The 15,277-nt window shown below is 32.0% G+C and overlaps 1 long non-coding RNA gene across 1 annotated transcript; it reads left to right on the forward strand.

Moving 5' to 3' along the window:
• The first annotated feature begins 514 nt into the window (after window positions 1–514).
• On the forward strand, window positions 515–1,367 carry LOC115877696. The gene is made up of 2 exons (XR_004049382.1): window positions 515–824; window positions 894–1,367. It is a non-coding gene; the product is annotated as an uncharacterized LOC115877696 (long non-coding RNA).
• The last annotated feature ends 13,910 nt before the right edge of the window (window positions 1,368–15,277 follow it).

Genomic DNA, 15,277 nt, shown 5'->3' on the forward strand with positions numbered 1-15,277 from the left:
TGGTTGCCAAACGTTATATCGAAATATATTTCATTTCATTATGAATATATAAAATTAAAGGTATACCAAATTAAAAATTATGTAATTTACAAACATGAAATAGATATGTTAAATTAATATATAAATATTTAACTTAATACGTTCATTATTATTTTATTAATTTATCGTCACACGTCATTTACCAGTTGCCTAATTACGAAAAAGTTTTATATGACATTAACCTCAAAAATGATCTTTGAAAATTGTTGAAAACAAACAACAACAAACAGAGCAACAAATGAACAAATAACTACATAATGACTGAGAATGATAAGTGATAATAATAACTTTAATGATATGAAGGCTGATGAAGGTAATTATAAACATTATTTTGAGTTTGTTTAATTAAATATAGGATACAATATAACTAAGCAAAATCAAACAGTTTTAGACAACCAATACAAGATTTAGAACTTGACATCGTGATAAACAAATTGTACATTCAGGAAACCTCGTTTAAATATTATAGGTAAGTAATATTTTCACAAAACTAAACATTTTAGCATAAAATCACAGGTAATATATAGAATATTACCTATGATAAAATGTTAAATACTGATGTATATTTATTCTAATCACATTTAAATTTAAACTCAAAATTTTCATAAAAAGAAAATGATAATTTTTCGTAAATATAAAGTAAATAATATTACATATTTCAGGTTGATTGACGAATACTCTACAGTTGATTAGAGCCCATGATGATGCGAAGATAATTAATATCACCTAACTTCAAGAAACCAGCATAAAGAAGTTTACATTCATAACTCATCTAACCATTATAGGTAATAATTTACAAAATTAGCCATTTTGATTATAATATTAAGGTACTTAGGTACATTTTTATCTTCTAGATCAGTAATGTCGTCATAATTTAAATGAACTCACAGATAGCAATGGGGCACTGCACCGAAGCAGTATTACAAAATATGTGAAATAAAACTGTAATACAAATTGCTCTATAAAATTTAATAGAAATAAATTTATTTATGAAAATTAAGTTATGAAGTTTTATTTTTCCTAGGAAAAAAATAACATTTATATTTTGATCAATTTAGAACATTACAGTTAAAAAAATATGTGTTAGAATAACATATTTTTAATAAAATTGCAGCTTTTAATTTTTATACTTTTTTGCTTTTATATCAATAAGAACTAACGTAAGGAACAATTCATATTTATACTATGAAAACACATGCATATTTTTTGATGTTTTTAAAACCAGTGAATGATGTTGAAATATACTACACCTATTATTCTTATTAACTAACTTTAATTACAAACTTACACATTATTGTCATTGGAAATAAATTAATTTGGATATTCTATTTGTTTAGAAACTTTTTTACCTATTGTAGTTTTTTTAAAACCTACTTGATTTAAAACAAAAAAATGTCACCTGTTGTGACAAAATAAGGTCTTTTTTACTAGAAAACAATCTAGTGAGCTTTTCTAATAATACTTTATTGATATACCATATGATCGAAAAAACGGCGTCAGCGATGGCTATGAAATGAAGATCGCTGTCATTTTAAATGTAAATTTATATGGGAAATGTCATCGATTGCCATTTCCCAGCCAACTGGACGCCGTTTTTTTTTCGATCATACGGTATAATATGTATTCCCATCTGTTAATCTTTTTATTTTAAGGAAGATTTAGGAAGGGTAGCTTAAAACATGTTTGTCAATCAATTATCTTTATATGTCGTTTGTAAAAATATTTTACAGTAGTAGAAAATAAAACTGTTTTTAAGGCGAACAGCTTCTTTGCTAAAATATTTTTTTGGTCCCAATACATAATGATTTACATTTTATTTTTAACTTCAAATAATGAATTTAATGGAAAAATTGCAAGTCATAAAAACGTTCTAAATATACAAATCTAACCATTTTTTCCATACCGTTGCTCCAGTTTTTTGTCAAATTAACGAATATTAGAAATAGTTTATTTCAACCTCTTCAGCTTATTTTAAAAATGTTGACAAATAACAAAGAATACACCCCTTAAAGTTTCGCATTTGTCTTGATATACTCTGTATAAGACAACAGTAAATAACTTGTAATATAACTTCGAAATATAAATTTGAAATTAAAATAATGATTTGTTATAGTGATTTACGTTTTATTAATTTTGATTTTTTTTTCTTAAATTTAATTTAAAAGTGATTTACGTTATTTATTAATTGAAACGTTTAAAATTTGAATATACGTTCAAATTTTTTTTTTACAATAAATTTGTTTATGATAAATAATTTTATAATAAAAATAAGACCGAATTTCCTGGAAAGTTTGCCAAATTTGTACATATGAAAACCTAGCTTTACCACTTATCACAGAAAATCTCTATTCCTTCCCTTATCACAGAATAATACAGGAACGAACCATATGCGACAAGGATAGAATATTTAGATATGTCGTTACTGTTTTTTGTTTTTAATGGATATTTTAAAAGCCGGGTAATATATGGTAATCTGTGATGGTAATATACTATATACCTTTGACTGTCTTTGATTACAACTGTGTGATTAGTGATAATTATTATTAAAATATCTGGTAATAAGTGTCAATTTTACAATTGTGAGATTTCTCGGAAATCAGGTGTACATGTGTTTAAGTTTCATGCGTCAAGAGATCCTAATTTATGTACAAAGTGGATAGAAAATTGTGAGTTCATTCATATAGAATTTTTTTGCACATTTTGTATGTAAAAATACGGCGTTAAGTTACCTTAGAAATGGTGATCGATGGCTTTTACCATATACCGTATGATCGAAAAAAAAACGGCGTCAGCGATGGCTATGAAATGAAGATCGCTGTCATTTGATATGTAAAATTATATGGGGAATGTCATCGATCGTCATTTCCAAACCAATCGGACGCCGTTTTTTTTTCGATCGTAGGGTATAATTTAACACATTAAGAGTTGTCCATCGTTATATTTCTATATCTATGCAAAGTTTACGATGGATAAATCAAGTAATATTAAGTGGATACAAATTATAAATGAATCAGTGAATATAAACTGTTATAAATTATAAGTAGGTAATGCAGTTAGTGAATATACCGTACGATAGAAAAAAAAGGCATGGGAGTGGGCTTGGAAATGAAGATCGCTGTCGTTTAATAGGTATGTAAAATTATATGATAAATCTTATCGATTGTCACTTCCAAATCAACATGACATGCATCTGTACATCATTAATCTCACGACTAGAGTTTCCTGAAATCCCGAACTCCCAGGATCCCGGCGGCGTGTATGTTTATCTCCGAAATCCCGATATTAAATTCCGGGATCCCGAAAATCCCATAAAATTTAAATGTCCAATCTAAAATGATTCGACTTTATACACCTTTCAAAGATCAACAAAACAAAGTAAAATTCATATTTAGTAAGTAAAAAAATGCAGTTTCAGACAATAGTTTGGTTTGGTTTGGTCGAGTTTTGTTAACACTGTCTAGTCTGGGCTTTTTTATTTGATATATGTTAATCCCAAAAAAAGCCCAGACTAGATAAAATCAGGAGCTAACTAATAGAATCATATCAATTCTCTCTGATGTAGGATAAGTTTCTATTTTCGGAAAATTTCTTAGATTTTTTTTTGTTTCAACTGACGAACTGACACAAAATGATAACTAGTTGCTAAAGTTAACTAATTTGACAGCTATGTTGAAGTAACGTCAGACATATCACAGCCACCCTAGATTTTATCAAATAATAAAGATCTATTCACACTAAATCATAGAAATGAAAATATCTAGGAAAATCTTTGTTTGAGGGGTAGGCCGGCAACTTTAATAGTATTTGGAAGTGACATGAATTTCCCATTGAATATCGGAATAATATTCTGGGTGATTCAATTAAACTAAAGGAGTTATACAGGGTGGGTAATAAAGGAGTTATACAGGTTATACCAATGTTCAGCATTAATTTTGCCCCACCCTGTATAACTTTATGGGTCAGGGTTTAATTTGATTTAAAGTGCAATAGAGTAAATTCCAATTTAGGTAGTTTTTCTTGAAATTTAAAAATTGTTCTTCAAAATCTTAAGTAAGTCTAAAACCTTACATTTCAGTCATATACTTCCCTAATAAAATACACCTTTATTTTTCTCTTAGAATCTAAAAATTAATTAATAAAGGGGGTATTCCGTTACAAAAAAACACAAATTTGATGTGTAACTTTTTTTGGGGACACCCTGTAGAACGCTCTATATTTTTAAAACGTGCGCAGAATTAACTTACATATGCTCACAAAATTTCATTTTAATACGAACTGGTCGTTCTCCTTGGAGCCTCCGAGTCGTATGAGAGGCGCCACCCTGTATAATTTTTATATAGTTGCACTTTAATAAATTGTTAGTTAAAACTAACAGTCCTACGAGTGTGGAATTTTGTACAGGTGGATTTTGGACATTCATCTCCTAAGAGAGTGAAATAAGGGATGAAAATTTGTACAAACATTTGCTAAAATCGGGTTTAGAAGTATGAAATTCTGTTTGTTCCTTATGTAACGTAATTTAGCAATAACAAGCAATTTTTTTTCAGAACGTCCACACCTCATTTCACCCCGTTAGAGGGCGAATTTCCAAAAATTGTTCCTGAGTGCTAAATTACGTTACATAAGGAACGTCTGCGCAAAATTTCATACTTCCAAAACCGATTTTAATGAATTTTTGTACAAATTTTCATCCCTTAATTCTTATGGGGCGAATGCCTAAAATTCGCTTCTGAGTACTCACTTTCATCACTTGAGGAACCTCTGTGCAAATTTTCATACTTCTAGGACAGATTTTTTTCAGAAAGTTCACCCCTCATTTCACCCCCTTAGAGGGAAAATTTCGAAAAATTGCTTCTTAGTGCTAAATTACCTTATATAAGGAACGTCTGCGAACAATTTTATACTTCTAAAACCGATTTTAACAAATTTTTGTACATATTTTCATCCCTTATTTCTTAAGGGATGAATGCCCAAAATTCGCTTCTGAGTATAAGTTTCATCACTTGATGAACCTCTGTGCAAATTTTCATACTTTTAGGACAGATTTTTTTTCAGAACGTTCACCCTTCATTTCACCCCCTTAGAGGGAAAATTTCCTAAAATTGCCTCTTAGTGCTAAATTAAGTTACATAAGGAACGTCTACGCAGAATTTCATACTTCTAAAACCGATTTTAACAAATTTTTATACCAATTTTCATCCCTTATTTCTTAGGGGATGAATGTCCAAAATTCGCTTCTGAGTACTCACTTTCGTCACTTAATTAACAATTTCCAAATTTCAAACTCCTCGGACTAATTTTAAAAAAGTATGCAAAATTTCACCCCCAGTTTCACCCCTTAGAAGAATTTCCTAAAATCGCTTTGTATAATCGAACTGTTAAGTTACGCTACTTAAGGCACCTCTGTGCAAAATTTCGTAGTCATAGGACATGCTTTTTTTGTATACAAAAAGTACCCCCATATCACCCCCTTAACGAGCGAATTTCCAAAATTGCCACTTAGTGTTCAATTACGTCAGTCAAGGAGCACTCGTGAAAAATTTCATACTCTTAAACCAGATTTTAACAAATTTTTATGCAGCTTTTCATCCCTAATTTCACCCCCTTAGCGGTCGAATTTTCAAAAAATCCCTTCTTAGTGCTCATTTACATCACTTAAGGAACCTATGTGCCAAATTTTATTTATTACTATATAGATAACCTTTACCCTTATTTTCAGCTAATGAATATTAAGAGACAAATAATAAAAATAAAATCTAAATTATAAATTTCATGGCTATAAATAGCATATATATGCATCTAGAAATTCTGACTTTCAAACATCCACTGCGACTAGTATTTTCATATCCAATTGTCTAGTATTAAAGTCCGAATATACATGTTCCCTGGGTTTGACCGGGAATTTGTTTATAAATGTGAACAACCGGCTATGTGGCTTCACATCGCGTGGCCGTGGTGTGGCTCCAAATTCGTTCGTTTTAAAAATATTATTAGATTTGGCTATAGGCGCCCTCTGTGTCATTAATAGGGAACTGTCTCATCGAAAACATGCTGTTCCGTAAGCAATGGCCATCTGGATTATGTGTTATCTGTGCTACTAGTTAAAAGTGGCGAACTTTTGAAAAATCTGTATTTCGAAGGGCATTATAACAAAATATCAAGTATGCTATATTTTTGGAAAGGTAATTTTAAATTCTTTTCAGCTAATTAAAAATATATAGGGTGTCCCATATAAAAAATCAAATTTTCTGTTGATAATTCTTAAATTATTAATTTTAAAAAAATTGTACTTAAACCATTAAATTCTACGTAAAAAGGTGCTTTGAAAATGTTGTCATAAAAATACAAAATTTTCCATAGCAAAAAAGTTTACAGTGATTTGTTAAAAATGCATATTTTTGAAAAACACCCCGTAACTCCGAAACGGTAACAGATATCGATATGCGGTTTTCACCATCATGTTTTTGACAAAAATTGAGCCCCAGACACCGATATTAGTTTTTGTCTATCTCTTATAGAAAAGGGTGTTTCCATTTAAAAGCGTCGAATTTGACCCACCCTGTACAGCCTCTCAAAGAATGCCGTTCGGATTCGACAATAAACTGTAGGTCCCGTGTACTTATGAAACACTAATGACACACATAACAAGTACATGCAAGAGGTAGCCGACGCTCTCTATAGAGTATGGCACTGTAAGAAAAAAAAGAAGAACCTTTTAAAAAGTCGCCGCTAGTTGATAGTTAGGCACAACTTATAACACTCTTGAAATATTTTTATGTAAAGCATGTATTCTAAAGTAACGTTCTCGGCAATTTATCTAGACAAGAAATAAAGTTTTGGCTAACGATCCCGATAAAAAGATATGATTTACATCGAAAGAAATAACAGTCGTTTCCAACTCCCATTTACATATCGCGCATAAAACTGGCACGAAAGTTATCGCAGCCCTTAAGGTATCCTGTTTCACCTAATTTATGGCAGAAAATTCGCCCATTGGAAAGAATATATATGTTATATCCCTGCCACTTAAATCACTGTGGACGACGTGAAACTATAAACCAAGAAGCAAGGAGGTAATGATTTGCGAAAATAATGTCCTATATGATGGTCCTTTCTCCGGGCAAAACGATCATTTTTGCATGACGTAATTTGCTCTGTCCGTAATTGAATACAGATAAAACCGTAACAGCGTCTAACAGCCAATTTATTCTCGATATACGAGCAAATACCGGAATTTTATTATGGCCCGGATATAACGCTTAATATTTTGTATTTTATCGAGGTTTTAAAACGCGTTTTAAACGTAGCGTTATAGCCCGAAAGGTTACACAAAACCATTAAATGGACCTATTTTTCAAGAATCATTTAGTGTAATTTATTTTAAAGGAAAAATGTCTGGAATATGACATCCGTCAAAAACATTAAATGTAAAAAATGCCAAATCTCGCGACGCAAGTTGTAAGATATTATGTAAAACCAAGTCAGTTATTTTAGTTAGCGTCTATGAGAGCACCTATATATATATTCAATAAGTTTGTTATAAATTATTATTAATTAAGCTTCATTCAGAACCTCGCAATTAGTGGAATTAGTGAAATAACTTAGTGGTTTCAATTACACTTTATACTTTTTCGTTTACGATCATTCACAAAGTCTAAAAAATACAACTAAAATTATTAGAATATCCTAGCAACAGCTTGCGGTAGTCCTTGTATCCATAGAGAGGGCCTAATATTTAACTTAAAAAACAATCAAATTTTGCTTTCTAACCACAATTTCTCTTGACGGATTAAAGGCCAAAATGACCATTCAATTAGTGGAAAATTTAAAAGTTTGTTAACTTTTTCTATTCATTGAAAATAACTACCACTAATTTTGACGTTCTGAATGCTTACATTGAAATTAAAGGAACAAACTTCTACGCTAATTGAAACCACTAATTTATTCCACTAATTGAGAGTTTCTGAATGAATCTTTATCTAACGACATTTATACAGGGTGTCCCAGAAATAAGTGCAAGTATTTTAAAGGGGTGGTAGATCTGGCCAAAATAAAGATATTCTCTCTTTATCATTTTTAAAATAAATTGATAATAACCGAGTTATTTAATTATAAAAATTAAAAAAAATAACGGCGACATTTTGAGAGCCGTCGCGCGTCGCGTCGCCAGCAATCGAACAGCCCCAAATTCCAAGCAATTACCAGATTCTTAGCTTGTTCGACGCCCAGTGTTGACACATCGACTAGAAAGATGTAAGCTATAGATGTCAGCTAGTATGTTTAAACGTAGAACAAACGTTAACTATTTACATATCTAACAGAGGGCGCTGTTCAAACAATTCCGAAAAAAGTGGAAAAAAAAAATTTGATTTATTCAGTGTCTTCGGACTCTTCCCGGTGGGATGTTGAATGTCGATCTCGGAATATTTATATCATGAGTTCTTCGGTTCAAAGAATGTTTTTGGTTTGGTTTATTGGCTATTATGTATTTATGTAGAATTTTATAATATGTTAGGTTCAGTTTAATAGATATGTCGGTATGCACGTGTATGTGATGTTGGATATAAAATACTGCTGGAAAGTAAGTACCATCAAAAGATTTATACGTTATTACTGTTGAGGAAAACGATTGAAGATATTTCGTAATATGGCATAAAAAGGTTGTTCAATAAATTGTTCATTATTGAGAGTTTTATTATTTCAGTATACTAAACTGTAAAAAAATTATTTAAAATAATAAGAGACGTTGCACTATAACTAATGCTAATAAATTACCATTAGTTATAGTGCAGTTAGTTAGTATTTTAATTATTGTAGACAATGATTAAAAAAATCTTCAACGAATAAAATTAATTTAAGTATTTTTTTGTCGAAATTTAAAAATGCTGACTTATAACTTACAAAATGTGGATAAAAATGTGCATAATACCCACCCTCTACGTTAAACGTAGAAGGTGGCAACATTGCAATATCTTGAAGGAAAATCTTGAAAAAAAATTCTCTGGAAAATTTCAAGAAAAATAAAAAAATTTCAACATTTTGTTTTCGCAAAGAGACCTCATAGGCGTGGGGTCCTTCTGGGGTCGAACTATACTAGTTAATATACTTGCACTTACATCGTTCTGAGACACCCTGTATAAATAGAATGTTATAACTACATATATTTACATGTAGTATGTCTTGACGACTTGCCTTGCATGGTACATTAAATTATTTTTAATAATAATAATAGCTCCCGTATATAGCGTTTAACGCCTTGGGAGTAGCAAGGTACAGCTTGCCATAGTAGAGCTGTTCGGTATACAAGGGAAGTAATGTGGCTAGTACTACGTTTCAACCGCCTATTATTACCTCAGGATTGTGAATCCCAAGTACTCATTTAAGGCTGAGTCGAGCTAGGTACCTAAACTATTTTTATTTTATTAAAAATAGTCGGCTGATGAAACGCCGGCTGTGGGATTCGAACCCAAAACCTTTGAATTGGTAGACGAGAGCTGTACCTCTACACCACCGGGCACCAAAATATATTATAGTTCGAGGTTTGGTTTGGTGTTAGAATAGCAAATTAAATACCAAAACAACTTTACTTTTAAACATTGGACGCGCGTTTCGCTATCCATGTTCGCATCATCAGCAGATGATTAAAACGATTTTAATAATCTGCTGATGATGCTAACATGGTCAGGGAAATGCGTATCCAGTGTTTGTTGTAAAGTTTTATGGTGTATTGTGGTGAATTAGTGTTTTATTTTGCTCCATATTTTAATAGTTTATAATGACGATCATTTACTACAATTTATGCTAGCTATGGGTTCTCATAAAAATAGAAAATAAACAAAAAAATATTAACAGGAAACATCAATTTAAGATTGAACGTACACTGACGTGCACTCGATTGCCGGCGCAATACATTATGAATAATGGATGAAGGAAAATCGACCTAATTGCATCGTAATAATACATCGATTTTATTGACAAATACTATGTCATATAATAAAGCCGTAGAATGATGTTGATAAAGAGTATTTTTAAAGAATTACACTGCTAAAATATTAATAAAGATATTAGAATAGTAATATCATTTTTATATTTCGAAAATAATTCTTTTTCCTGTAATACTCTTCCACTTATTGATCGAAATGTATAAAGAAATACTTTAAACATAATATTGATAATATAGTGACGTTTTAGTGATTTTTTATCGCTTCTTTAATTTATTTTATCTAGAATACCACATAACATAAATGAAAATAACATGCCATAATTAAATATTAAAAACAAACAAAATACAGGAAATTTAAGATTTTTGGTTTTACCTTGTTTGTTATTGAATCGAATTTTGACTTCATGTAATATAATTTTTAATAGAACGAACAAAAACTAAAGTGTTCCTGAATTTATTGTTGTATTTAGAAAAATTTTTCCATAGCAACTGTTAAAATTGCCTTTATATCTATCAAAAATAGTAGATAAAAATAGTACTTTAACCACAAGGGTAGATTAAATGATATTTTAACAAATAGGTTAAAAACTTTATTTCTTCTGGCACGTTTTTTAAATACTTCCATTTTTGAAAATTTTTGTATTAATTTTCATAAGTTATTCGGGATTTAAATCGAAGTAGTTTGGATATGGTGTTTGTCGCCTCAGCCTGAATATCTCTTGGTAACTTACTAATTTCGTTATGAGCCATTTCTGGCTCCAATTCAATCAGCAATCGACACGAAAGAGAATTAAAAAATATTGACTCAAAACTGAGAACTAAAGAGACAGCTTTATTTATTTGTCAAATTATAATAATTATAATAGAAACCAACGCCAACCCAGCACAATATTTTTCTACTCGTAATAAATTCCTTGAAATAATAATTTCTGAATATTTTTTAAAACGTAACTCGCTATGGAAAAAATATTGTTTTATACACGACGATAAAATTGCATTATCGTCTTCCGAAATTAATTCACTCGCGATTTCATCGCTCGTGAATCAATCTTTTCGGTCGACGATAAAATACCATTTTATCGTCTTTAAATAGAATGTTCTATTCGGAGTAAAAATTACTTTTTGTGCTTCGCCTGTAATGTCATCGAACGTAGTACGATCGATAGTGCCTCGCCACAAAAAGTATCATTTTTTACTCTTAATAAAACAATATACTATTTTTATTCTGTATATTTCTTTTACAGTAAAAATACATTTTGCAAAAAGTAACTTTTAGAGTCTTATCTCATGTTTCTTAAACAAACCAAAACAATTTTCAACCTTTTTCAATAAAAATCTCCATCTTTTGGAGAATATTTCTCGTAAAAAACCTACGTGTGGAATTACCAATAGACCCTATTGCCTACGATCGACTAATCTAGAACAGGAAACTCCAGAATTTTTCACTTTTTAACGCTCTACTTTTTCTATAGTCTCTCCATTCGAAGAAAGTGTTTGCTCAGTTGGATCACACATGCACCGTAATGATTCTAATCGAAAGAAAATTGCCGGAAAACTTTCAGCTCTCGGTCAATAGGGCCGAGATTTCAGTACGCTACCGACCGTTTTTCCATTGTAAAGTTAAAACATAATGGGTGCTAGTTAAGGAACATTGTGCGCCATTCGAAAGTTTTTCCAGGAAAATTAGTGCAGTTTTACAGAGAGATTTCGATTACACCTAAAAAATTTATCGACTAGTATTTTAATGTAATTCTTTTCAATATCAAATGAACTTTTAAGATTACTAAGACATTTTTATTTGTATTCATAATAGAAGAATCAATGATACACTTTTGTTCTTTATTTGGTTTTCTTATTAATTTTATTTTGACATGAAAGCAATTCCAGAATAGAATTACTGGATAATCTTATTGTAGTCTTGGTTAAAATAATTATAAATATGGACTCAACAGTACTAGCGTACGCAACCAGTACAGGGTAGCATATTGGTTAGGTACATATCTACGGCATCAAAGGATTCAATCTAAGGTATTTCATATTCTAATCTAGATATTCCAGATTCTAGGTACCTAAAATATATAAAACCATTTAAATTCCATAGACTGTCTGAAATACACACACCGGAAAAATCTAGGGATATCATTTTATTAAAGTTAAAAATAAAGGTTTTGAATAAACAACCACATATTTGTAGGCCGATTCTTTCTACTTCGATTAAAACGAAGTAGTCACACTAGTTATTTCTAAATTTGGGATATTTGCAGAAGTGTTTGTGCATTTTTTGTCAAATGTATAAAAAGCACCAAGCATCAATTGTTCGATTTTAACCTGTACTGACTATGTTTTTATGATAACTGACCAGAATTCATTCAAATAACTCTGTTTAGTATTAAACGACATTATGGAGCGTAGACATCTTAACAGAGACGAAATGCTAAGGGCCATGGGTATGCTCGAAGCTGGAATGCGCCAAATCGACGTAGCTAGAGCATTAAATACAACGCAAAGTGTAATATTGCGATTAAGTGCACCCTACCGTGAAAGTGGTGATGTTGCTGAAAGGCACACAGGGCGACATCGCATTACTACCCCTCAGCAAGATCATTTTTTACAATTAAATGCTCGACGCCGACCGACTCTTACAGCACCAGAGCTTAGTTTAATTCTTCAGAAAACACATAATGTAACCGTTAGTCCTGACACTGTTCGCAATAGATTAAGATAGGTCAACTTAAGAAGCAGACGCCCCTGGAGAGCTCAATCCTTAACGAGAGGAAATCGAGAGGTACGATATTTGTGGGCTCAAGATCATGTTCAGTGGTCGAATGAACAATGGGCCAATGTTCTCTTCACGGATGAGTCACGCTTTGGAATTCATCCGGATTCAAGAAGGCTTAGGGTATGGAGAGAACCGGGAAATCTTATTCGGTTGGATCATGTTCAGGAAGTGCACCCTTATTAAGGTGGAACAGTTATGGTCTGGGGAGGAGTCCAGTTAGGCCGAAAAACCGATCTCGTTTTTCTTGAAAGGTTTCTAACAGGAATCACATATCGTGATTTAATTCTTGAGCCTGTCGTGTTACCATATGCCAATGATTTTGGGAGAAACTTCATTCTCATGCATGACAATGCACGGCCTCATACAGCTAGAGTGGTAAGTGAGTTTATCAATGCTCATCAATTAAACATCTTACCCTGGCCGGCACAATCTCTTGACCTCAACCCCATCGAGCACGTATGGGACGCGGTCCAAAGAAGGTTTAAGAATGGGTATGCCTCGTGAAACTCGTAGGGATCTGGTTCGGGCCGTGAATGCAGCGTGGCAGGCTGTACCTCAAGAAGAGATCGACAACATGATCAGGAGCATGGACAGACGATGTAGGGCTGTAATGAACAGTAGAGGAGGCCATACCCTTTATTAAGTAAAAATGGTTTTATCTTTTTTTTTTTTTAATTCACAGTTTAGAATTTTAAAAAAAATGTGTATTTTTTTGAGTTCAATATAAATCAAGGTAAATTTGAAAAATTCGGTAAATTTCGCATTTTTATTTCCAGTTCGTCCTGTAAACTATTTGTTTATTTTAATTTTATTATATCAGAAATGCAAATAATAAAATTACTGACTATGGCTGGATAAAATTGTAATATCCCTAGACTTTTCCGGTGTGTGTAGTTAGTCATTTTATAGATTGCCTATAGGCCTATACTTTTTTTGCCGGTTACATATACATAGAACCTTCACCTGTCCATTAAACAGCATAAGTTAACATGAAGTCCAAAGCCAGATATATATCAACCGGCATGGTGAATAATGGAGGTGTCCGAGGCACCAGCGACATAATCGCATTTATTTCGAACGTCAATTCGAGAGCCGATTAAATAATTAAACTATCCCAATTATAAATTATCTCGGATCCTGGGAACGACCCCCCCTCGCCCACTTGTTTTTTTTTTCTATTCGTGTTAATTAACTATATTGTAACGCAGCAGGCCGTGAGCATAAATAATGCGAATCTAGCCACCGCCGCCTGCCGAGGCAATGGACGCGAATGAACAAAATGTCAAATTCTGCAACGGGGTAATTTCACAGGTGGCCAGGCAACAGCGGCATACGCAGAAACACCAACCGGAGCTTTGGTTTTGATTTATATATGGGAAAAAAGTGATTGCACGAGGTGGGTAAAACCGAATATAAATGGGGCGGGATGGATTGCACGCGGCCTCAATTAAAACGCTCGGTCCTAGCAAATAGAGCAGCGCTGAGTCTGTAGTTGCGCTCCAGCGAACGCAGGACAGTTTAATGAACAACGTGGCTATGTTGGAAAAATCGCGGTAGTCGCGGATATATTTGACCTACATTATTTTAGGAAAGAATTTTCTGTTAAACGCTGTTGTTATATTCAATATTCATTTATGCGTACGTATTTTTTAGCAGGGCTATAATTTGAAAAGAATTTTACAGCTGCACCTGTTTTATGTACGAATTTTCTATTTAAAACTTGTCAGGCCAAGGAGACCACCTATGGTACAAAGAAAACAAGGTATGATCGATAGCGGCTCTAATTTCGTTCAGTTCGCGCATACCACCTGAGACGTCACTAGGAAAATAAGGAATAAATAAAAAATAAAGAAAGTTGACAGGAGATCTGCATATTTTAAGGTTATGGCTAAGAATTGTTTACTTTTTCTGACTTTTTAGTCCGTTTAATTTAATAATTACTAAAACCAGCAGTTCCAAAAATATATTTAAAAATAAAAGACAAAAATCTAAGAATACTAAATTTATTTCTATATTCGGTATAAAATTGTCTATTAGGTTTTTGGTAGCGTATATTTTAGTTTGCGATATTTATGGTAAATAATTTTCATGTTCATCGTTTCTGAATTGGCATGAGGGCAGAGATGAGGATATCTATGGAATAGTAACCACAAGAGGAATTGTAACATCATTTAAAAAATGTTGGGAAGTTGATTATTTCCCATCGAAAAGTAGAAAAGGCCAATGCAGATGAATGTATTGTAATTGTAATAGAAGTAATTCCAAGGGTGAAGTTTATTATAATTAGTGACCTGTGCTTCTTTTTATATGTAGATGTTTCAGGTTTTGAGAATAAATCGATTGAACGAAACCCAAAATTTAGAGGAAGTATTTGCATACCCAGAATATGCCCATCAAGGATTATAGATGGGATCAAATTTCCTTTAATGGGGTAGGCAATTATTCAATACAAATTAACATTTTAAGTGACTGAAATATTAAATAGTTTACAGTATGGTATATCACTATAAAAATAT

The sequence above is a fragment of the Sitophilus oryzae genome, unplaced genomic scaffold (assembly GCF_002938485.1).
Source record: "Sitophilus oryzae breed Bouriz unplaced genomic scaffold, Soryzae_2.0 scaffold_1060_pilon_pilon, whole genome shotgun sequence".
NCBI classification, from domain to species: Eukaryota; Metazoa; Arthropoda; class Insecta; order Coleoptera; family Curculionidae; genus Sitophilus; species Sitophilus oryzae.